General features: G+C 45.1%; 1 protein-coding gene across 3 annotated transcripts in view; it reads left to right on the top strand.

Moving 5' to 3' along the window:
* The first annotated feature begins 812 nt into the window (after window positions 1-812).
* The window catches only part of LRP2BP (LRP2 binding protein), a 489,520-nt gene continuing 463,740 nt past the window's right edge, over window positions 813-26,592 (top strand). Inside the window, exon 1 of one of the 3 annotated variants that reach the window (XM_086963334.1) lies at window positions 813-936. The gene's annotated coding sequence lies outside the window, so the exon portion shown is untranslated. The remainder of the gene's footprint in view (window positions 937-26,592) is intronic. The other 2 variants (XM_086963335.1, XM_086963336.1) reach the window with 2 other exon arrangements.

Genomic DNA, 26,592 nt, shown 5'->3' with positions numbered 1-26,592 from the left:
AACAGCTGAATTCACTTCTTCAATCAACCTGCTAGATACAGATTTTGAGCAGTCCTGTCTGGTTAATCCAGACCAAGTCTCGCCAGAGATTAGGATTGATAGAAGGGACAGACACATGGAAAGAAAAGGAAGCCAGAATGTGCAGTCCAATGAGAAGCAAGGAAATGAAATGATGCTGAAGTCAACCAATGCAAATTAATAGACAGACTGTAAGCCTCCTTTAAGCTAATAATATTTTTCGTAAATGGCATTGCATGCCCTGTCTCATGTTAAAACTAAAAGTGGACTACCTCTTGGAAAGATGAAGACTGTGGGAAAGAAATAGTTTTTGATACAACTCTGCTTGTTCCTGATCCTTGGAAGGTGATGATCCTAGCTCAGCAAATCTTTCGGTGATGCCATTTTTAGGGGAAAAAACATGCACTGAACATATTGTTATAGTTTTAATATTTTCACAGTTCCCATCAAGTATACCTTTAAACCTTGGATACCAAGAGAATTCTCTGGACGTTGAAAAAAGCAACACATTCGGTGTGGATGCCTTTCGTGTTAAACAGTCATGAAGGATTACGCACAAACTACCTCAAACATCCGAAAAAACGCTTAGCACCATAGAGGGAAATGCTTGGCAGCCAAGTACTTAAATAATGTGTTTTAAACACCAATCCTCACGCTTGGACTGCCTGTACTGCGGTGAAAAGCTGCCTTTTGGTTTATTGAAACTCCCTCTGCCTTTCGTCGCCAGATGGCGCTCCACTCCATTATTCCCTGTCAGATCGCGTGTAATAGTTGTTGAGCGGTCACTAGGCAACGGGTCGGCGAGAGTGAGTGGCTGGCAGTGGAGACGGTGCCGGTGGGGAGAGCTGCAGCGGCCACCGCGGACAAGGTGGGTCACTCGTGAGAGAAACGTCCGGACCTCCTGCCGCCGTAGCACTGGTAATTACCTAAAAGGGCACTTTGGGCGGATAGGGTGCGGGCGCTAAGCGTGACTGAATCAAGAAGTGAGGCGTTCTCGGGTCTGATTTAAAAGCTACACACGCACCATGTTTTTTTTACTGAGTCCATCTCGTTTCCCTAACTCCCTAAACAGCAGGTCGAAGGGTAGCCCAGAGCTCAGCGTCATTACACACATCACATAGGTTCCCAGTGGTCTCACCTGCAGCTAGTTAGCTGTGACGACACTTTACATGCGGAGACTTTAAGGCTCACGCTTATCAGGCGAAATCTAAAACTACAAACCTCGGAGTACAAAGTATTATTGTGTTAAAGGCAGCGTTCCTGTTTTCTGTATCAGAAGCGCTGAAATCATCATTTTAAATGATGAAATGTAAACTGTAGGGTATCTGAACTTTGGAGAACACCCTGCTGTCTGCTGGTAACTAATAGCCATGCTAGCTGGTCACTTGACAGCCAACGACTACATCATCTACATCACCTTTCATACCGGTGGGACTTTCATCGAATACAGGGCCAGTGCTAGGATTTGGGGGGCCCTGTGTGTACATGTGCACAGATGTAAACAATTCTAGAAGACTATGAGGAAGGAGCAAAGTGAAGATAAACATAGGGCAAAGAAAGTCCAATCATTACACCGGGCGAGATGTGAGGTCCCTCTAATTTGCATTGACATCACACGAAGTGACATCATAGGGCTATTAATCTTCTTTGGCATCGCTGAAGTGACCTAGTGTGGATGTCAGTAACATGGATGAAAAGATAAATGCCCAAATGAAATAATTCTATCTATTTTAAAGCTATATTAAGGGGATTACAGTAGTCACATTGAACAAAAAAACTAGGCACAGGTCTCACGAAGATTAATTTCCCTTCTCAACTGTTTGCTTCCAGATTAGTGTATGGTAACAATTCTAGAGCATTGCGGAAATCGAATTGAATGTAATCACCATGGTAAAAAAATAGAGTATAGTGAAATAAAGTTGAGTTCAAATACATGTACCTTTTCATTTTTACTTAAAAGCTTTATAAATTAAAGGTCAGAACAAAAAAAGGACAACAGAGTTCTGTAGAAATACAGCAAAGCATGTATTATAGACAAGCTTAAGCTATGCCTTCATGTGAGACTGCACCAAACAAGGGTGAAAATCATCACTGTACTGAAAAGGCTGTTTAAAATATGAGTTTTTAGAGTTCTCAAATGTATACATCATTTTATTTTTTCCTTTCATTTGGATCTTGTACTCCTGCATTTTTTATGCAGCCTGTTACAGAATGCAAGGAAATAACAACAGGATGCACTACTTACATGTGGTATAAAGAAGCAACTTGAGACCTCCTCTGATGGGAATCTGTGATAGTGACAGTTACAGTTTTAATACAACTTTTACTGTGACTGGAAACGAAAGTTTGAAGATGTACTTATTTTGGAACCATTAGTGAAGCCAGCTGTGAGGATATGGTTTGGACATGAGAGTGTTCACTCATGTGTGTATGTTTGTTGCAGCAGTATATCAGTGTTGTTTAATCCTGCACCAGGGATGAGAGTTTAGGCCTTTGAATAATCTGGACAGAGAAACAATATCAGTGGTTAGGGTTTGCTTCGAGACTACTGCAGAACAGCTCATTAACTTAGCTTGAAACTGGACGCTGACCTCTTACTCATACTGAGAAGTGTTCTTATATACTTTTTGAGTCCGTAAGAAGTCCTTGCTTCGTATTGCTGCTGGGATGTTACTAAAAAGGATTCTTGCTGTGGTGGCGAACTAAGAGGGGCATTGTTGTGACAGACCCATTGTAGGGAATGCATTATGGCTGTGTCAGCAAGTGCCATTTAAAGTAGGGAGTCAGACTTTGTTTATGGGGGGCTTTGCAAAGAGCTGCACTGGCTGACGCTGACAGAGGTCACAAAGGTGCTTTTCCCTGCAGCTCTCTTAAAGAAGGCACTGGGGATGCACTATCACACAGTTTGGTTTGGACACCTTGCCTATTGCTAAAAGACAATATGCATCTCAAGCGCATCTCATGGCACTATAAGGCACTCTCTAAAACCTTACACTTAAAACAAAATATGCTACAATTTACAATTACTAGTGTGACATTCAAGTAGCAGTTGGATGTCGTCAAAATGTCATATATATGATGTAGAGATGCTACACGTAAAGACAGGGTAAACATAAAAATGTCACACATAGGCAAGGGAGTAGCATGAAAATAAAAATATCACCCACTTTCAACCAAAGCTCTTCGGGCCCCAAGCATGTGAAGCAAGTCAGCCTCCCCAGAAGCGCTCTTTTGTCTCATCCTAGCATCTATCCATTCATCCTTTTATCCTTCCACCCACCCGCCCATATCCACCATTTCTTCTTTACATTCTGTCATCCATTCATTCTTTCATTCATCATTCAGTCTTTCACCATTCTGTCCTTCCGTCCATCTGTGTGCTCATCCATCAATCCCTCCACCCTTTCACTTACCCATTAAGCCAGCCATCCTTTCACTCATCCATCCATCCCATTGCTCATCTATCCATCCACACGTTCACTCCTTCCTTTCCCTAATCCATCCATCCATTTCCCTTTCACACATCCACCCTTCCTTTCACCCTGCCACCTTTCAGTTCACTCATCTATCCATTCTTTCACTCATCCACCCTTACACCCATCCTTTCACTCATACATCCATTATTTCACTCACCTATCCATCCATTCACACATCCATCCATCCACCCTTTCACCCAGCCATCCACTTTATGTTATGTTGTTACGTTATATCCATTTATAGCGCGCCTTGATACTCGTAAGTGTCCCGGCGCAATGCCAAAGGGGTGCTGAAAGAAGCTATCAAGCAAAGGGATGGGTCTTAAGTCTTAAGTTTCCTTTTGAACACAGCTGGGTCCTGCATACACCATAAGGCAAGGGGAGGACATTCCAGGTCACAGTAGCCTTCACCACAAAAGAAGTGTCCCCTGTCGACCACAGCGAGCCAATAAAGAGAGCGCAGTTGGTAAGCCTCACTGTTCCTTGCCGAAAGGCCCAAAAGCAATCTGGCCGCTGTATTCTGAACCACCTGAAGCCTTTTGAGCAGGTAGCCAGGGGCGCCAGCATAGAGGTCATTGGTGTAATCCAAACGTGATAGATTCAAAGCACACGTAACAGTTTCTTTAGCTGCCTGCGAAAGAAGTGGCAAGAAATTCCCGAGAGTCTTAAGAAGGCCGAAGCAACAGCCGGCCAGGTTCTTAATGTGTTTCAAAAAGGAAAGACTTTCATCGAACCAAACACCCAGGTTTTTTGCGGGCTGTCCCATGGAAAGGGGCAGTGGAGAGTCAGGCGGCCAGAGCTACTCTTGGAAGTCAGAGGGGAACTTGCCAAATAGCAAGATCTCCGATTTCTGTTCATTGCACTTAAGCTGTGCATCCGCCAACCATTTAAAAATGGAGGCTAGGCACTGTTGTGCTGCTGAAATGGAGTCTGTAGTTTTATCCCAGGTAAAAAGCAGCTGGGTATCGTCCGCATAGGCCATCACCTTAGCCCCAAGCTCCTCTGCCAGATATATAAATGGCGTAACATAGATGTTGAAGAGGAGAGGGCTAAGGGAGGAACCCTGCGGGGCTATAGTAGTAACCAACTGAGGGGAGGAGGAAAAGGGAGGGAGCCATATCTGCTCAACACGCTCCTCCAGACGAGACCTAAGCCTGCCCCAAACGGCTCCCCACACACCAATCGCTGCTAGTGAGGCCAAGAGAAGAGCATGAGGCACCGTATCGAACGCCGCCGAGAGATCCAGCAAAAGTAATGCCGCTCTCGCGCTGGCATCGAGACACTCCCGAATGGCCTCAGGCACCTCCACTAAGACAGTCTCAGTGCTGTGAGAGGCTCGAAACCCTGATTGAGCTGGGTGCAGAAGTGCCTCACTCTCCACATACTCTGTAAGCTTTTTATTGACCACCTTCTAACATTCCTTGGCGATAGCCAGAAGGAGGGAGATAGGCCGATAGTTCCCTGGATTAATTGATCCAAAGAAGGTTTTTTAAGGAGTGGCAGGATCTTAGCTTGCTTCCACATCTGAGGAACGGCTGCTGTCTGAAGAGACAGATTGATGATAAAGTTCACTTCTGTGTTTACACTCTCTGCCACCTCTGCCAGAAGCCTGGCTGAGCAGGAGTCTGAAGGAGAACCGGACTTAAGCCCCCTCAGGATTTTAAGGGATTCCTAGGGTTCGACTGCTCTAAATGCTGACAGAGAGCAGGTAGAGGCAGCAGGTTGCCCCGCCAAGAACCCCTCATGGCTGCAATTGCCAGTAGGAAATGTAGCCTGGATGGCCTGAATTTTATCTCTAAAACAGCAGGAGAGCGTGTTACACCAGGCCAAGGAAGAAGTAGTCACACTCGATTAAGCCAGCGGAGACGTAAAGCTCTGCATTATAGCAAAGATTTCTTTACAGTTGTTCCCAGCAGAGTCAGTGCGGGCTGCAAAGAATTGCCCTTTAGCCAAGGCAATGGCATCATAATAAACTTTTTGCATTGCTCTAAGCTTCCTCTTGGCTATGGGGCAGTACCCAATCCTGCGCCAAGCCCGCTCCAAAATCTTGCAGTCATGCTTAGCAGCTTTAAGAGCCGAGTTGAACCAAGGTTTAGAGGGGGCGTCTCTAGCCGGTCTGGCGGGCCGAATGGAGGCCACAGAATCAGCCACACTAGACACCCAGGCTGTAAACCCCAACAGACACTCCTCCAATTCTTCTGACAGGATGGGCCTAGAAAATTCCAGAGCCTGTCTAAATTCCAGAGGATCAATTTTCCCAAAAGCTGACTTCTGGTAGGAGCACGCATGTCTCTCTGCGTTAGATACCACACAAGAAAAGTAGGATATAAAATGATCTGACCAGGACACCGGGCAATGGTCCCTTATAACAATAGGGAAATTGGTGCAGATCGGGTCCAATAGATGGCCGCCCTGATGAGTAGGAAGGATGACATGCTGGTTAAGTTGTGCCAGTTGTAATATATCCAGCAGGTCAGTCACCTCCTTAGTATCTGGTCGATCTAGATGGATATTAAGATCGCCCAGAACCATATAATGGGAAAATCTGACCACCCTAAAAACAATAGCGTCCCCACAAGTCTGCAGAAATGAACCCGCGGGTCCAGGGGGCCTATAGATCAGGGAGGCTCCCAAGGTAAAATTAGCTGAAAAGCGGATGCTCAAATCAAGCACCTCACAGCCTCCCCAATCCAAAGTATCCCCCAAACGAAGATCCCATATGTCTTTATATATAATGGCCACATCGCCTCCTCTCTCTCCCTGACGGTCGCTCTAGAGATCTTATAGCCCACTGGAATGGCAAAGGAGACAATAGGGTCAGAAGTGTGATCGAACCAAGTCTCCGTTAGGAACAACATGTCTAGAGAGTTGTACTCCAAGAGATCATAAACGCCCGCATGATGTTTCTCAAGAGAGCAGGCGTTGATCATAGCTGCCAGAATAGAGAGATCCTTGGCCCGCTGGTCGGGTAAACTAACCTCATTAACCAGGGAACAAGCCCCCACCACAATTTGAAGCCACAAACTGGGCAGCAGGCTGTCAGTATCACAGCCACGTCCCAGTTGCAAGGTGGCAGCCGGCATCCATCCTTTCACTAATCCTTCCACACATCCATCCATTCCCTCATCCATCCATTCACACTTTCACTCATATATCCTTTCATTCATTCATCCATCCATTCTCTCATCAGCCCTTCAGTCTCACTCATTCATTCATTCACCCTTTCACTCATACATTCATCCTTTTGTCCATTCACCCTCCATTTCACTCATTCATACATTCTTTCACTTATCCATCCTTACATCCACCCTTTTATGCACCTGTCCATTTTTTTACTCATCCACCCATCAATTCAGCTATCATTTCACTCATTCATCCACTCTTTCACCATATCCCTCCATCCTGCCTTCCACTCATTTATCCATCCACCCTTTCACTCAGCCATCCATCCTTTTACTCATCCATCCACCCTTCTGTTCAGCAGGGGTTTGTGAGTCATATTTGATGCACAGTGCCAGGACTTGAGGTTACTTTAACATGGCATTGTGGTTCCTTTTTTTGCAGTTTTATATAGCACAACCTCTGCCCAAAGTCTGTGGAGCACTTTACACAAGTATATATGATTCTACAAAAGAAAATATATATATATATATGTATATCAGCAGAATCCTCAGTGCAAAACTGCCTCCTCCCAACCAAAAGCTGTTTCGTTGCATCGGACGCCACGGAAGACCGTCCTTGTCAAATATACCTTCACTTCTCCCAGTATTAACGTAGAAGTACGAAGCCTTGTGCGGTTCTTTCAAATCGTTTTATTCAGCCATCCAAATTCGTACGTGTTTCGAGTGCTCGCGCACTCTTGTTCACTGATAATTTGTTTGTTGGCGCGCGGCCATTTTAAAAAACAAATCACACGTGATGCATTTGAAACTACAGATGTAGTGCATTCAAAAACAGACTTATAGTTTTTACATAGACTTTCACATGACTGTTTGTTTTGCGCAATATCACATAACCGCATTGTTCCGCAGTAAACCATTTTTACATTATGGACTTCTCTTTCAACAACACGGGATGTTTAGGCAATATTGCTGATGTCTCTTGTAAACGGATAATTTACAATCGATCCATACATTTTCTACTACTGCCCAAGTGGGCGCGCATCACCATGTCATATTAAACATTCCCGGCATATCAAAATGATCAATATTGCTATTTTACATTCTCAAAATACCATCTTTCCCCAGTAGGCATGTATTTGCGCATGCCAATTCAGCCCAAGTGGGCAAACAGTCAAATTTAAGACAATTATTAAAAACTCAAGTTTTTCAACAAGTCTGTTAATATCAGTTGTTCTAAATCATATTTCAAACTGCATTTAATCACTCTAAATAAGTATACAAACCTTCCTCCATATTCAGACCTTCCGGTTGTTTTGAATTCAATTCAACAATATAACATGATTCCAACTTTCTAAGTTGCCTCTCACGATTTCCATCCCTCACATTCTTTTCTACGGCATCGATTACATAATATGTTAATCCTCTTATATCCTTTCCATGAAACTTCTCGAAGTGCCTCGACACCGGGTAGGCATGGTCACCATTTTTTATGGCCCTCAGAATCTGGAGGATGCGTTTATGTACCTCCAAGATTGTGCTGCCTACATACCTCAGGCCACATGGGCACTGAAGCACACAGACAGAAAATCTGTTGTACAGGAATATTTTCCTCGTATTTTCCTCATGCCTCTATGCAAGCCTGGTTGGTATTGTTCCTTGTTAATCCCATGTGGACATGCCTTGCATTTTGTGCACTTAAAAAACCCTTTTCGTTTGTTAAGCCAGGTTGTTTCCAACTTGCGTTTTTTCAAAACATTGCTAACCAACATGTGCTTATAAGATCTTGGGCCAGATGTAGGTAATTCCTATTTACCGACTCTTAAATACCGAATTTTGCCGATTCGGTATTTAAGAGTCGGTAAATAGGAAGGGGGGAGGTGTAGGTAATTCGAATTTAAGAATTACCGAATCGGTAGGATTCGGTATTTACCGATTTGGTAAATACTGAATCGGTATTGCCCATTGATTCCTATGGGCCATGAAGCCCATAATAATCAATGGACAATACCGATGCGGTATTTACCGAATCGGTAAATACCGAATCCTGCAAGGGTGCAGGGGGAGTCACTTTGACACACTCTAGCACCCCAATTCTGGACTTGTGTGCCATGTGGCACACAGACATGCCCTAAGGGCATGTCTGTGTGTCACATTGCACAGGTGTGCATGTGCATGCACACCTGAATTCGGTATTTTACCACACAATAGGATTGTGTGGTAAAATACCAATTCTTAAGGGCCTGTGGCACTCTTAGGAGTGCCACCTACATGTGGATTTACCGAATCGGTAAATATACGGATTCTGTATTTTACCGATTCTGTAAATTTACCGATTCGGTAAATTTACAGAATCGGTAAAATATAGGCCCCTACATCTGAAAACCCTAATACCGGTCGGCAACGGCCGAATTCGTCCGTTACCGACCGGTATTAGGGCTCCTACATCTGGCCCTTGTTTCTTCTGAACGTGATCTGTGGGCGTTTTGACACCTTTTTACCTAGAATCGGATAATTTTTCAAAAAGTACCAGTGCTTGTTACAGTTATTACGCAACTTTTCAGTTGAGTGCTGTAATTGGTCACAAATCTACACTCAATCTTATCTTCTACACCCTTCTTATTCTCAGATGTTTCTTTCTTAGAGAACAAGATATCTTCTCGTTTCTTTACATTAGCTCTCCGAATTGCATCATCCATCCAAACATCAGGATAACCTCTCTCCTTAAATCTTTGTTTTAAGATGTAAATTTCTTTTTTGGTTTCCTTCTCATTACTGCAGTTCCGCTTCGTACGTATACATTCTCCATACGGAATACTGCGTTTCAAATTTACCGGGTGAAAACTTTTTGCATGCACTAGAGTGTTGCTGGAGGTTGGCTTCCTGTATAATTTAGTCTCGATCTTACCGTTCTCAATATAGACTGTAAGATCAATAAAATTGACACTAGTACTACTAATCTCGCTGGTAAAATTAAGATTCAACTGGTTGATTTGTAAAGCATCAATAAAAGCCTGAGCTTCTTTTTCCGTGCCCCTCCAAACCAGGAAAAGATCATCTATATATCTACTCCAGTGTATAACGTAGTTATCCCACTCCTCCTGATGCTGCGACTGGACCACCTGCTCCTCCCACCAGCCCATATGCAAATTAGCATAGCTGGGGGCGAAGCAGGCGCCCATTGCTGTGCCACACACTTGATGAAATAATTCACCATTAAATAAAAAATATTGGTCAAGCACTTTTCCACCATGCTCAAAATCATTTGAGTAAGGAACCATAAACTGAAAGGTCTTGCTCCTAAAAAGTGCTTAACCATATTCAAACCATCCTTAGGGCGAATACTTGTATACAGTCTGGATACATCAATCGTTACGAGTAGATAATCTTTTTCCCATGGCATGTCATGAATGTTTTTTAGAAATTCTCTGGTATCTTTGGTATAAGAGGGTAGAGACTGAGCTAATGTATTTAGAAAAGCATCCACATACTTGGACTTCTTTTCTAATGCACTTACAATCGCAGATATGATTGGACGTCCTGGGGGATCTATTAGGCATTTGTGTACTTTTGGTATCAAATAGAACACGGGTGTAACTGGGTGGTTTACTAAAAGATATTTGTATTTGTCATGTTTCAGCAAACCCTTGTCTAACCAACCTTTTAACTGTGGATTGTAATCGTCATGACTTTTTACCATGACTCTTTCTGCAACTTTTACATAGCAATTTCTTTTATTGAGTTGTTTGTACGCTTCTGCCAGATATTTATCTTTTCCCCAGAGGACTATGTTACCTCCTTTGTCTGCGCTGCGCACAATAACATTCTCATTTCCAGACAGTTTCTTAATCAGAGCTTGATACTCAGAGCAAGTGCTATCATTAAATTTAATATCTTTAAGTTGCATACTTAGCTTCTTCAGTTAATTTGTTACAATGTCACAAAACACATCTATCCCATCTAAAACGTGAAGCTGGCCTGAAACCTGTAGCTCCTTCCTTTGAGATTGACAGATTTTCTTCTTGAGCAATTTCCTCTGCTCATTCTAGATTAGGTTCCCTTCCAGGTCAGTATCCATGTTCCTCAATTCCAATAATACATCAAAATCCATTACCTGCATTCCCCTTTCTCCTGAAGGTTGAATATTCATAACAGCACTATGTTCTTGTATATAATTAGACAAAAAAAAAATTCTTTAACTTCAAAACCCGAATACATTTGAATAAATCAATTCTATTCTGTACATAATCCAAATTGGACTGTGGGCAAAAAGTTAGACCCAGTTTCAATATCTCTTCTTCTTGCTGGGTCAATTTAACAGTAGTCAGATTGATTATTGTTGCCTTATTGAGTGGAATCATTGATTGTTTTTCTTCTTCTTCTTCTGCTCTTGTTGCCCTCCTCCTGCGGGCTGCCCCCTTCCTCCTCTTTGACATCTGCCTCTTCCTCTTGTTTTTTTTTTTGAGTTTGCGCTGGTGGCCTTGGTTGCAGATTGAATCTGCGTTCTTCCAGTAAAAAATCAAATTCCTCTATAACCTTTGGTACTTGGCCATGCAGTTGCTGTGTTCTTCATCTAAATCAGTATCCACTTCTGAGCTTTGGATACTACTTTGCTCTGAACGTATCTCTGATGCTGGCTTAGATGCTTTTTGCATTTTATTCCGTGTGATATCATCAAATTTCTTGGCAAAGGTATAAAATTGGCCTTTATCGTAGTCTTGTTTATCCCTAATACATTTTTGGGCTTTTCTCTCTTTTATTGAGGACTCCAATTTCGTTAGTCTCTCTTTCATGGCATTCCTGGTTTCTTTTATATAATCTTGATCCTCTTCTTTTTCCAGGGCTTCCAGTATCGCTTCTATCTCTGACAAGATTTTTTTTCGATCAATATCGGTATACTTTATTGAAATTGCCAGCATCCTTCGTGAGGCGTCATTGTTATTTGCAGCCCACTCTTTTAACATGTTGGGATTGGGTTCTTCATACGTAGGAGTTACCATTATCTGTAATCCCGTGGGTACCCGCTGTACTTCTAGGTACCGTTGGAGACTTTTGGACTCCCACCATTTAGAGAGTTCTAAGCGCTGTAATTTCTCTAGTCTCTTCAAGCGCATTCTCAAATCATTGGACTCTCCACTTTTCCCTACTGCTCCCACTTGTGCTTCATTCGTACACTCATCATTGAAAATAGTTGAAGCTGCCTCTTCGGGCTCCCTTATCTTTGTGGCTGACATTATATCATATTACACGGGATCTCCCGTTGTAACCGCAACCGTTCTCGTCAAAATGTTAAATACGCTTTAAACAAGTCACTTTGCTTTTTCCCGTATTGCCCCAAATCGTGGCCCAGGCTTACCCGTAGTTTACCACGTCTCTCCTCACCTCCCGGTGACTATGCGCCTCCCACCTCGGTGCTGGATACTCCTGTTTGTTTAGCAGATCCCTGCTTTGGGCATTTGGAGGGGTGGCAGCAATGTGAAACATCAGCAGAATCTTCCTGCAAAACTACCTCCTCCCAACCAAAAGCCGCTTCGTTGCATCGGACCACGACGGAAGACCGTCCTTGTCAAATATACCTTCACTTCTCCCAGTATTAACGTAGAAGTACGAAGCCTATATATATATATATATATATATATATATATATATATATATATATATATATATATATTCACTGAAAAAAACATAGGTTATAGGCCATATATAGTTAGGAATTTGCATTTACAAAACCTTGAAAATTCACTGGAAAAACCATTGGTTATAGACCATATATAGTTAGGGATTAGCCTTTTCAAAACCTTATTTTACTCACACAAAACCATTGAAATTTCATATATAGTTAGTTCCACTAACTATATATCGCGCACCCGCAATCCACTGCTGATGATGTCACATATTACATCATTCATGACATGGTTAGTGACATCACTGATGACATCACTGATGACATCTCAAATGACATCACTGATGACATCAGTGATGACAACATCCAGTGACTGTATGTTTCTGTAAAGTTAAAATATGTCTTACATATTGAAGAATGAGTGGATGTATAAGTGTCTGGATGAAGGATTTAGTAGGCGCATGACTGACTGTATGAGTGAGTGATTAAATGTGTCTCACTGAGTGCATGGGTTAGTGACTAAACTGTTTTAATTTGTGCATCATTATATCTGTTGTTCTACAAACTGCTGCATATGTTGATCAGTAGCTATATGAGTAACTGTATGGGTTATTCATTGGTTGTCCAAGTATTTGTATGGGAAACTGAGTGTGCGTGTATGGGTGGCTGGGAGGTGTGTGACTCTGTACATAGATGTGTGAGTAGTTGATTCACTATATGTATGGGTTCAAAAGTGCATGTGGAAACAGCTGTATGGGCAGTTGACTGTGCATGAGTGTATTAGTGAGTGAATGGATATCTCAGTGCTACATGTCAAAGTAAGTACATATGTAAAACACAGTACATGTGAGAGTTGACATATATAAATAACTGTGCATAAGAGCCAGTGAATGTGTGAGTGGCTGTATGGATCATTGTGAACATGTATCAGGGATTGTATAAGAGAGTAAAGTAAATATGTGTTAGTATATGTTTGAATAAGTAAGGTGTGTATAACTGTATAGTTGAGAAAATGGAGGTGTGATTGATTATTTGCATAACTGACTAGGTGTGTGAGTAACTCCATGGATGAGTGACAGTCTGTGACTGTCTGTTTACACTGATTGTATCTAAGGTTATATTAGAGTCTGAAGAGGTTCATGGTATTATCACATGAATGATATCATCAGTGATGTGATCAGTCATGTCAAATGAGATGTTATCAGTGATTTTATCAGTGATGTCATTTGAGATGTCATCAGTGATGTCATTTGAGATGTCATCAGTGATGTCATTTGAGATGTCATCAGTGATGTCATCAGTGATGTCACTAACCATGTCATGAATGATGTAATATGTGACATCATCAGCAGTGGATTGCGGGTGCGCGATATATAGTTAGTGGAACTAACTATATATGAAATTTCAATGGTTTTGTGTGAGTAAAATAAGGTTTTGAAAAGGCTAATCCCTAACTATATATGGTCTATAACCAATGGTTTTTTCAGTGAATTTTCAAGGTTTTGGAAATGCAAATTCCTAACTATATATGGCCTATAACCTATGGTTTTTTCAGTGAATTTCATTGGTTTTTTAATAGCAAATATCAAAAGCTGTAAAATGTCAAGTACGTGATAGGTAAAAAAAAATTCGTGTTTATGCACGCTGATGTGCTTTGAACGCTGCCCCCCTCCCCTCTTTTCTCTTAGTAGTACTCTCTCTTTGCAGATAGTGAAGAGTAGTTAACGCAGGCCTTTACCCCCGTTGTAATCCGTCGAGCCTGCTTGTCTCTCCATTTGATTGATTGTTATCCAAGCATTTACTGTTTTACAATTGATTCTCTTTGGTTCATTCTCTATTTACAAACAAGTACAAAGTCGCAATACTCTGTTTAGTCTTTGCAGATAGTGAAAAATCGTGAAAAATCGTGTAAAAAAATAAAAGTAATCGAGCAAAATCAGTAGGCCACTAATTGGATCTCTTTTTGACCTCGCTAAAATAGAAATATTAGGAACAACCCTTCATGAGAAATACGAAAATAGTGAGATGAACTGAGCTCCACACCATGACGGCTGCAAGACAGCTCGGCTCCGTCACCCACCCCGCCCAAAATAACGACAAACCCTATGCAAATATTAAAAATATAGACAACACACCAGCAAAGTAACAGGGTAAAACATTTTATTAAATAACTATTTATATTACGTTGGTTTATGAGATGATGTCAGTAGTGGACCGATGTGTGAATAGGTCGGAAGCAGCACAAGGCGCCAAGATCCGGATGGCAAGTCCTGGATGTTGGGTGCCATAGTTCAGAGTTCTGAGCAGCGCTTGTAACACTGTCTGAAGCTTATTTCCACCTACTGCAGCTTCACTATTCTCAAAGTAAGTGAGGGTCGTTTGTGGACCTGACTGCATTTGAAAACAATGTTATATGGTACCTCCCTAAACCGCTTGACGGAGGCCCCCGAGGTGCGGTGTGATGGCACGGACTCGGAGAAGACGCTTGGCTCCGACCCCCTCCCCAAGTCTTATAGCACTGGTGTAGCCTGAGATCGCCCCCGACATAGGCGGCCGGCTCCCGGGGTCCGGCGGAACTTTTTGCCTTTTGATGACTCTTCTATTCTGGACCTTGTCCCACAATCCGTTTGACCTGAAGACACGCTGTAGTGGGGCGCCCCTTTACCGTTTTAGTTGCCTTTCCGCCCGCTTTTGCTACACTGTGCCTCTTCCGCCATTCAGCTGTTTATCGCCCGCTCTTGCGGCTACAGCGTCTCGCTCACCATGTAGTTGAGTTGCTCCCGCTCTTGCGATGCAACGATAAGCGACTGCCACAGGACTCTCAAAATGGCGGCCGGCTCTTCAGATTTGGGCGTGGTCCACTAAAATGGCCCTGGGACACCTTGGAACTCCTACGCTTCCCTGATAGGGCTTGGGTCCCATTCTCGAAAGCGTCCCCTCAGCCGTGAGGATTCTACAAAAGTCTTGGGGGCCCCCGACTCCCGCAGGCTTCTGGTGGGGAGCGGCTGCCATGTTTGCTCGTGGAATGGCCACGACGGACCTACGAGATGGTAGTGCTCTCATGCTGACGCCAGCTTTAGTCTGAAACATCCAGAAACACTGTAGACTACCAATTCGATCAGTTCCGGTAGCGCCCCAACATGACCCGGTAGAGAAGAACTTGCCCTCCCCTCTTTGACTGATGGTTCTTGTTGCCTGTCCCCTCTGTTGTCATTTTACAGAACTTTTTGGACTGCTGAAAGGGGTTGTGTTCCGAACGCTGGTTGGTGGAGACATTTTGACTATATTCTTGACCTACGTTGTCGCGTAATGCGTTATATGACACGCCGCGTTAGCGCACCCGGAAGTGATCCGGGGCGCGGCGCACAGCGCGTAACGTAAGCATAACAGGTCATGTGACTTGTTAATAAAACTTTTTATTGGTTCATTTTACTTTTGTTATTTTAATAATGAAAAGCTTGGTCATATGACCTAAAAAATACGCTTTTTATTGATTTCGAACTTTTTTTTTAAAAACATGTATGTTATAATATTCTAGGCTAATGTACTTTTCCGGAAAATTTACAACTGTCCTGCAAGTAAAATATATTCCTTTTTCGAGAAAAAGGGCGTTTCTTCGTTCCATGACGGAGCCGTTGAGTAAAAGAGACTCGGCCTGCTGTCTTAGTCGCCGATACGCCTGATTATCAGATTCTTATCGATCACTTTATGTTGCAGGAGTGGAAAACACAACTGCCCTTGACCATTTATCTTTACTGCGTTCCTACATATTATACCTTTTATCTGTCATGTAATTGGACTGCTTTATTTCACTTGCCTTTTACTGATTCGAAAACAGTGACTAAAAGTAAAAACTTTACCAATGTAAATACTACTACCATGTTTTGTTTTAAAAACCTTTATTGTGAAAATGTCAGTATACAAATACGGGCCTATAACCACGTGGGCCGGCCACGGAGCAAACTGAAATCGTATATGATGAGGAGACATTTACATTATAGAGGAACGTAACGAGCGAGCCATTAGGTTGCAAGAACTAAGGTGTCTAACAGTTGCGGAATCGGTGGACGTACATTTTGTAATTAAAATACGACAGGGCCACTTACAAAAAAGTTATCTAGATATACATTTGCGTGCAAGTACCATGGGTGACGTTAATTCGAACTTTCAATAGTACAGTAATCAATAACACATCAGAACTTAATATCAATAGGGATGTCAAAATATTCAATCAATTCTCGTCCCCGCCCGCCATGAGCATCAAAACTGCATTCATATCTCGTGATATCAAGGTTGTTCAACCAGTACACAACAAGGAGTTACGAGTCCCATTTATACCGGCGCCATTTTGGGCGAGGCCGGGCAGGTCCAAGATATAGTCAAAATGTCTCCACCAACCATCGGCCAGACCAGAACCCCTTTCGGCCCTTTATGCTACAAGATGGTGTCTTCCATTCAGAAAATATTGTTGGCAGCATTTTGAAAGGAAAGATAAACAGCCGTTCTCCTAGTGAGTCTCACATTGTTACATTTAGGAAGAATGTTGAAGAGTAATATGTGGAAAATCTGAAGCCATTTTTCTACAAACTCTCAATCAGCCTTGGATGGAAAAAAAAATCCTGAAGAATGTACAAACTGAAAACCAATTTTTGTCTGTATAGCATCAACAGCAGCGCTTGAGTCAGCTTTGTGTCAAGCCGCCATTTTCATTCAATCAATAGCGTCCCCCTGCACACATTCAGGGACCTGGTCGTGTCTTCAGATGAAACGGATTGTGGGACAAGAAGCAAAAAGGAAAAGGAAAAAAGTTCCGCCGGACCTCGGGAGCCGGCCGCCTATGTCATGTGCGACCTTTGGCCACACCAGGGCAATAGTGAAGCTGCAGCAGGTGCAAATAAGCTTCAGACAGTCTTACAAGCACTGCTCAGAACTCTCAACTATGGCACTCAACATCCAGGACTTGCCATTCGGATCTTGGCGCCTTGTGCTGGTTCCGACCTATTCACACATCGGTCCACAACTGACATCACCTCATAAGCCAACGGGGCACCCCACGCCGACTTTCGGCGCAGCATTGTAGGATGGCCACACCAGTGCAGCAACTGGCTGGACACCACCTCGGTGCCATCCGGATCTCGGCGCGTTCGAGTCACTGTACCGCAAGAGTGACCGGAACTCATCTGGACACGCCGTCTTTCGGCGCAGCATTGTAGGATGGCCACACCAGTGCGGCAATTTGCTGGACACCACCTCGGTGCCATCCGGATCTCGGCGCGTTGTGCTGCCTTCGGCCTACTGTAGCCGCAAGTGCGGACGCAACTCAGTTGGACGGCGAGTGAAACGCTAAGGGGCGCTCCACTGCAGCCGAGGAGCCTCCATCTTGGGGGAGACGCACAGCCCCCACTGACTGACGCGACCTCACAGGCCAATGGGGCGCCCCACGCCGACTTTCGGCGCAGCATTGTAGGATAGCCACACCAGTGCAGCAACTTGCTGGACACTAACTCAGTGCCATCCGGATCTCGGCGCGTTGTGCTGCCTTTCTGCCTATTCGCACATCGGTCCGCTACTGACGCCGCCTCACGTGCCAACGGATTTTCTACGCTTTTTGTAGCCCTATGCCGCATAACAGGTCATGTGACTTGTTTATAAAACTTTTCATTGGTTCATTTTACTTTTGGTTTCCTAAAGATGGAAGGCTTGGTCATATGACCTAAAAATAACACTTTTCATTGGTTTAGAACATTTTTTTTTCCCAAACGATGAAAGCCCCACCTTGTTTCTGGATGATTCAGACTGAAGCTGGCGTCAGCATGAGAGCACCACCATCTCGTGGCTCCGTCGTGGTCATTCCGCGAGCAATCATGGCAGCCGCTCCCCACCGGAAACCTGCAGGAGTCGAGGGCCCCCAAGACTTTTGTAGAATCTTCACGGCTGAGGGGACGCTTTCGAGAATGGAGCCCAAGCCCTAGCAGGCAAGCGTCCGAGTTCCAAGGTGTCCCAGGGCCATTTTAGTGGACCAGGCCCAAAACCGAAGAGCCGTCCGCCATTTTAAGAGTCCTGTGGCAGCCGCCTATCACTGCAAGAGTGGGAGCAACTCAACAACATGGTGAGCGAGACGCTGTAGCCGCAAGAGCGTGCGCAACTCAGCTGGATGGTGCCACCTGGGGAGGCCCGTTCACGCCGCCTCCCCCACGCCCCCCCCCGGGCCGCCCCACGCCAATTTTCGGAGCAGCATTGTAGGATACCAAAACCGGTGCGGCAGTTTACTGGACATCACCTGGGTGCCATCCACATCTCAGCGCGTTCTGCTGCCTTGGGACTATTCGCACAACAGACCGCTACTGACGAGGCCTCCCTCCGCACCACCCGGGATGCCCCACGCTGTTTTTCTGAGCTGCATTGTAGGATCCCAAAAACCAGTGCGGCACCCAGGTGACATCACCTGGGTGCCGTCCAGAACTCAGCACGTTGTGCTGCCTTGGGACTATTCGCACAAAAGACAGCTTCTGACCATTGTTGCTTTTTTTTGTCAAAAATGTTTAAATGTTTTTACAGTTTTTGTTCCGTTCGTTATATTTAAAAGTTAATAAAGTTTTATAATCCTACTTTGTTGGAGTGCTATATATTTTTAAAAAATCGGGTGAATGGGACCTTGAATCGGGTTATTGTCATGTGTGGGCTTTGCAAGTGTACTGCTACAGGATCGGACATTTCAAACTCAAATGCACATTCTTTTTCTTACCTTTCCGAAGCATGGAGCGCAATAGCAGGCAGAGAAAGTGTGATGCAAGTGTTGAACACTGCCTGGCCTGGCAAGTTGCTGGCAGTGCCCCCCCCCCGCCCGCTCCGGAAAGAGGACACACACACACCGCCGCCCCGAGTACTTCACAGATCTTTAAAAGACCATGCGCTTGTTCATGAGGCTTAAATGGTTTATCACCCCTTCTAGAACCCCTGCATCGACCCTCTGACGTTTCCTGGAAAAATTACCACGTAACACAATACCAAGCCTTGTCAGCTGAAACCCCCGAGGAATCGTGGGGCATATTATCAAGGGGGTTTATCTCCGCTTTTTTGGCTTTAAAAGCCAAGAAAGCGGAGATAAAATTATCTCCCTATTACCAAGCTGTCGCTAACACCAGTTAGTGACAGCTAAAAGGAGATAGCGACCATCTTGGGCCCCGCTTTGCATGTCAGTGATATTTATCACTAATGACATGCAAAGTGGGCGTGCCAAGATGTTAGCGACTGGAAACAGTCCCTAACATCGCTATCTCCTATTACCAACTCTTGGAGATATTCGCGCTAAGCGCGAATATCTCCAAAAGCTAACACCTGACCTGAGCAGTTCTTAGCCATGTTATCCAATGGGAGGTGGATAACATGGCTAAGAGCATTTGCTCGATAATGCATGAATATCGCTGACTTTTCAGCGATATTCATGCATTGCGGCCGTTTTTTATCGCATTTGCGATAAACCTTGCTAATAGCAAGGTTTATCTGCGATAAAAATGGCCGATGTGCGGCGATAATTTTTGTCTCTAAACAAGTTAGAGACAAAAATTATCGCTAGTTGTTGGTAATATGCCCCCGGGTTTTTGCTTGCAGAAATCGGGAGGCGGGAGACTAGCATTGAAATCAGTAGTCTCACGCCTGAATCGGGAGGGTTGGCATGTCTGGATTCTCTACAGCTGGGGCCATAAACTACATCCGCAGGGCTAGGTGATAGCCTGGGACCGGCCTGGCATCTAAAATGGCTGCCGTGCACGACAAAATTGTGGCATTGGAAAAAAGGCAAGATGGCGCAGACAATGTTTATCAATAAGGATTCATTTATAACAAAATATTTTATCGCACTGACAAATTGGCGGTCAACACTTCCTGATTTCCATCGAATCGAACGTTAACAGACGTCACGCAGCAAAAAAAAAAAAAAGCTCACGCACAGCCGCTGGAAGACATGTATCAACATATATGAGCCTCCTCAGCCACCCTCAGAAAACATAAGGGATTAGGATACGTCTCCCGCACCCCCTTATACCCAGTAATTTAATTAAAACGAAGCACAAAATGGCGAATTCCCGTTTCGCTACCAGTTTGCGGCCCAGTTCGCGGCCCGGGAAGCGCTTCTACCGTGAAAAATAATTTTTTTTTTAATTTTCCCCACGGGACCCTTTAATAACCCCAACAACATTCCTAGGGGGTCAAGAGGGGTATACCTTGCCCCCTTTCATTAAATTCCCCCTTCGTTTTTCACCTCTTCTTCTCTCTCGATCCTACCGAGAGATAAGGTGGCGGCCGCTCCGGACTGTTTAGAATGTTGACAGACACCGGGGAGCCAATCAGCTTCGCATCGCAAAGTTCCGTTTCGCGAAAAGTAAGCGGACCGGAGCGCAGCCCGGAGCGCAGCCCGGAGCGCTGTTACAGATATATATCTTGTTTTGAACGTTAATTTCTCAAAATCCACTGGAGCACATATATTGAGACCTAGCAAAGGCACATCGGGCTAACAGTCCCTACAATTTTGCCAAGTTTCGTGCAAATCCATTCAGCCGTTCGAGCTAAAAGTGAGGCCAAAGGCCCTATGGAAATTAACATGGGAAAAACGCGTTTTGGGACCCCCCTTTTTTCTCGGCCCCCCCTTGAGGAAACCCCCCCAAATTTTCAGGGGCTGCTCAGAAACAAAATGTGCCATTTTCCTGAACATTTCAGCCGATTCCGTCCACAAACGCCAAAGTTATTAGACATAGAATTTTCAAAAGTTCCATAGACAAAAAATCCTAACTATATATACCTACTGGCGACACGCCAGTAGGTAATATATTCCCATAGCGAAATCCAGCAAAAAAAGGATGTCACACGAGCCCACAAGGTTAATTCAGCAGGTGAAGTTTATTCCTGGCAGCAAGGACGACGCGTTTCGACCACGCCCGTGGTCTTGGTCACACATATATATATATATATATTTAATCTATATTCACTGGAAAATCATAGGTTTCAGGGGCATTATAGTTAGTTGCACATTTCACTCATACAAAACCAGTGAAATTACCCCGTTATAGTTAGTTCAGCTAACTATAACTTGCGCGCCTGCAATGCACTTCTGATAACGTCACATATTACATCACTAATGACATGGTCAGTGACATCACTGATGACATCTCAAATGACATCACTGATGACATCATCCAGTGAATGTGTGTTTTTGTGAAAATTAAATATGTTTTATACATGTATATGTCAAGGTCGATGGAAGAATAAGTGGGTATATAACTGTCTAAATGGATGATTTAGTTTGTGTGAAACTGATTGTATAACTGACTGATTAAGTGTATCTTAGTGAATACATGGGTTAGTGAGTACTCTTTAAATGTGTAAATATCTGTATCTCTCACTTTGTGTGTAAGTGGGTGCATGGGTTAGTGAGTAGCTACATGAGTGTCTATATGTGTTATTAGTTGTTTTTTGAGTATCAGTATGAGTGTCTGAGTGGTTCGGTGGGAGATATTACTTAGTGCATAGATGCATGAATGAGTGAGTCACTGTTTGTATGTGTTGAAGACAGCATGTGTGCAGGACTGTATGGGTAGATGAATGTGTGTATGGGTGTGTTGTTGAATGAATGACTGTATCTCTAGTGTCTTTATGAGTTACTACATATGTTTTAAACTAGTATATGTGAGTATTGGTGTATGTAAGTAAGTATTTGTGAGAGTGAGAGAATGGAACAGTACCTGTATAAATAAGTATGTGTTTCTATAAGTGATTGTTTAAGAGAGTAAGTATGTGTTAGTTTCAGTAGAAGTAAGAGTGGTGGTGTGTGTATAACTGTATATGCAACTAAACAGATGTTTGATACTTTTACATGTGTGACTTTGTGTGTGAGTAAATCTATGGATGAGTGGTGGTGTGTAACAGTATGTATAAGTGTATGAGTACATATGATGAGTGATTACATGTATGAGTGACTGTATAGGACTGTGAATGTGAGTGAATGTGTGTGCAGAACTTGGAATTACTGAATGGGTATGTTGTAACTGGTATTGGTATGTCCATTGTTTTGAAAATATTAGTTTGTATTTTTGAGTGTGTGTCTCAAAGGTTATATTAGGGTTAGAGGAGGTCTGCCACCCTATCACAAGGAGATGTCATCAGTGATGTCATTTGAGATGTCATCAGTGATGTCATGAGTGATGTCACTGACCATGTCATGAGTGATGTAATATGTGACGCCATCAGCAGTGCATTGCGGGCGCGCGAGTTATAGTTAGCTGAACTAACTATAACGGGGGAATTTCACTGGTTTTGTACGAGTTAAATGTCCAACTAACTATAACGCCGCTAAAACCTATGTTTTTTTCAGTGAATTCCTAAGATTTTTTTAAATGCTAATTTCTAACTATAACGTGCCTAAAGCCTTTGTTTTTTTCAGTGAATTTCAAAGGTTTTTTAAATGCTAATTTCTAACTATGCCTACAAAGTTAGGACATGTGAAGAAAAAGGAAGAAACGCTCAGGAAGAAGCAAGACAAATGCAGAAAGAAGCAACAGAAGTCCACAAAGACGAAGAAAAGTGCAGAAAGAAGCAAGACATGTGCAGAAAGAACCAACATAGGAGCAGAAAGAGGCCTTGTTGCAAAATTATCCTATGCCCACTTTTTCAGACGAGTACTGGTGGTAACTGACTCTGACTAACCAGGCCTAGAGCCAGTGCTATCCTAAAAGACACTTAAAATACGGTGAAAATACCTGCATACACTAGGGAACACTATGCGTGATTAGCATGACCTCCTCTGTAAGGCCATAGTACATAATTGGGCAGGGGATTAAAATTGCCTCTTAGTGGTGCAGAAATATGCTACTTTAATTAGTAGTCGCGTTTGCAGAGTGGTGGAGAAAGGGTGCTGGGCGTCCAACTAACGCTCAGGAATTCCGCTGCGTAGGACTTACTGGAGATAAGAGGAGGGATTCTTGGCCCCCAAACTCCCTCACGACTAAATTGGACTTTATCCCCCATCCCGTAGTCTGCCACGAGGCACATTTGCAGAATGGAGAGAAAGGGGGCCATGGCCTCCGAAGATGTCTTAGCAATCCCACTGTATGGGACTTACTGGAGGTAACAAGAGACCCCGAAGACATCCTTGGGGGCCAACTTCCCAAACTATTACCTCCAGTCAGTCCCACACAGCAGCAGCATTGGTAAGTACTCGTACTAGGCAATGCCCGCTTTGCCCACCACTCTACAAAAGCACTCCCTGGCACGCTCTTGGATGGGGATTGAAGTCCCCTTCACTTCCCGGGGGTCCTTTCAGGGCCAACTAGCCTACCTTTTAAATGTAAATGTAAATGTTTTTGTACTTGTGTAGCGCACAGCTACCCGCAGTGGGTTTCCCGGCGCTTGTACGAATACCGCAAGGGAATCCTTCCTGGCTTTCCCTGTGAAGTGTCCAGTCCTGGGCACCCCCATGGTGCAGACCAGGCATCCCTCGCGTTGTGGGGGCCGTTGTAAAGACTAAGCAAGCTATTGCCCAGAGTTGCAGCGTGGGACCCATGATCAGAATAGACACTGAGGCGAGAATATCCTTTAGGGGAATTAATGAGCCCGAGACCCGCCGGGGCAGGAATCGAACCCTGGTCCCTGGCTTGAGCTCTGCATCGAGGTCTGCCTGCTCTAACCATTGAGCCACACTTCTCCACTTTTACCTCCAGTAAGACCCCAGCAAGGCGGTTTGGTGCGAGGTAGACAAAGGCTATGCCCCCTTTCTCCACCACTCTGCAAACGCACCACCTGGTGCTTTGTAATTTGGGGAATTAAGTCCCCTTGAATCCTGAGGGTCCCTGGGGTCCAACTAGCCCACCAGGTACCTCCAGTAAGCTCCACAGAGCTGTGTTGCACAAAGGTGTTAAAAGGGGTGTGACATGGACGACCTCTCTGCAACGCAGGCCTGTGGCACTTACTGGAGTTACCTGGCGGGCTAGTTGGCCCCAGGGGCCCTCAGGATTGAAAGGGAATTAATTTCCCAACTTAAAACGTGCCACAGGGCGTGTCTGCACACATGTCACCTCATGCCCTGCCCCCTCCCTTCACCACTGTGCAAACGCGCATGTGGCGCGTTTCAAGTTGGGGGATTGAATCCCTTTGAATCCTGAGGGTCCCTGGAGTCCAACTAGCCCACCAGGTCCCTCCAGTAAGCGCCACAGAGCTGCATTGCAGAGAGCTGTAAAAACGGGCGTGGCCTAGACCATCTCTTCGCAATGCAGGCCTCTGGCACTTACTGGTGGTACCTGGTGGGCTAGTTGGCCCCCAGGGGCCCTCAGGATGTAAGGGGAATTAATTACCCAACTTAAAACACGCCACAGGGTTGTGTTTGTACACATGTCCACTCAGGCCCCGCCCCCCTCCCTTCACCACTGTGCAAAAGCGCCCCGTGGTGCGTTTCAAGTTGGGGGATTAAATCCCCTTGAATCCTGAGGGTCCCTCGGGGCCAACTGGCCCACCAGGTACCTCCAGTAAGCGCCACTGACCTGTGTTGCAGAGAGTTGTAAAAAGGGGCGTGGCCTGTACCACCTCTCTGCTAGTTGGCCCCCAGGTACCTCCAGTATTGAAGGGAATGAATTCCCCATTGTAAAACACGCCACAGGGCGCATTTGCAGAGTGTTGTTGGGAGGGACTGGGGCCTCCGGCACGATTGTGGGGTTTTGTATTTTTTTTTTAGGAGGGTGGCTGTGTGATCCCCCTTCTTTTTACTTTTTTTGGGCACTGGGGACCCCATCCCCCAGGGCCTTACCCCCATTTACAAAAAAAAAAATTCGACGGGAAGGGGGCCGTGTGGACCCCCCTCCCTTGGCCAATTTCTTCCCCGGGGACCCCATCCCCAGGGGCATGGCCACATAAATATATTTTTTTTGTTATGGAGGGGGGTGCCCTCTCCTGAGGCCTCTATTGGTTTCCCATCCCCCGGGGCCGGCCATTATTTTATTTTTTTATTTTTTAAATTGGGGATTAGGGGGGCTGAGTGGCTCCCCTCCCGGGCCACTTCTAGCCCAGGAAACCCCATTTCTCCGGGGCTGGCCCTCTCCGCTGAGGGCCGTGGGAGGAGCCCCAATGCCCCCACGGTCCCGCCGGCTCCCCGCGTCCTGCGGGAGCCGGCATTGCTTTTCCACATGGGGAGCTGCTGACATGCAGCTCCCCATGTGGAAGAGCAATCTGGTTTGGATTTTGGAAGACAGAGCAGGCTTCCCTGCTCTCTCTTCCAAATTCCAAACCACAGTTTGCTATGGTAGGGCGGAAGCCGCGAGGCTCCCGCCCTGCCATAGCAAACAGCGGTTTCCCAGGGGTGGGCACCCCAGGACAATGTAGGAGCCGGCCTTGGGGGGTGGCGGTCTCCAGGGCCATCACAGGCTCCAGGAGAGGGGCTACAAGGCCTCTCTCCCATCACATGCAAAGCCCCGGGAAAATGGTGGTCCCAGGGGCTCGGGGGTCTGTAACTGAACCCCAAATTAGCATTTGAATGCTCCAGGGAGGTTGTGCTTCTCGGGTGTGTGGGGGGGCTCGAGCCCCCCACACAGGTGTTGAAATATAGATATTTTTAAAACAAGCCCCGGGCGGTGGCGGTCCCCGGGCCTGCGGGGGCAATGTGCCCCCACAAATATTTGATAAAAGCCCCGGGGTTGGCGGTCCCCGTGGCTTGGGGGGCCTTGAAGGCCCCCCAAACATTAATAAAACAAGCCCCCCTCCTTTAAAAAAAAAATGACAAAAGAGGCAAAGCCCCGGGGGATGGGGTGCCCGGGGCAAAAAAGGGCCCAGGAGGGGGGCCCGCGGCCCCTCTCCTTTAAATGTAGATTTTGTTTTTGATGAAAAATTGGCCATGACCTGGGAGATGGGATCCCAGGGCCGAAATCGGCCTCGGGAGGGGGGCCACGCGACCCCATTCCCCTTTAAATAAAAAAAATAAATTTTATTTTCAGGCCCTGGGGGTTGGGGTCCCCAGGGCCCAAAAAGTGTTAAGGGAAGGGGGGCCACACAGCACCCCTTTCACAAAGAAGAGAAAAAAGAAAAGTCAGCATCTCACCAGAGGCCCGCCCCCTCCCTGCACCACTATGCAAACGCGTCTTCTGGCGCGTTCCAGGTTGGGGGATTAACTCCCCTTAAATCCTAAGGGTCCTTAGGGGCCAACTAGCCCTACAGCTACCTCCAGTAAGCTCCACACAGTGGGATTGCTGAGAGGTGGTCTGAGGCAATGTCCCTTTTTACACCACTCTGCAAACACGCCCCTTGGCCCCGATGTGGCAGATCAAACAACATTCAATAATAGTATCTCCGTGCACTCACTCTCTGATTAAGGTTCAATTGA

Source organism: Lissotriton vulgaris, chromosome 3_1, assembly GCF_964263255.1.
Source record: "Lissotriton vulgaris chromosome 3_1, aLisVul1.2, whole genome shotgun sequence".
Taxonomy (NCBI): domain Eukaryota; kingdom Metazoa; phylum Chordata; class Amphibia; order Caudata; family Salamandridae; genus Lissotriton; species Lissotriton vulgaris.
Note: the sequence above shows the minus strand (reverse complement) of the source record. Positions and strands in the feature narration are given on the sequence as shown.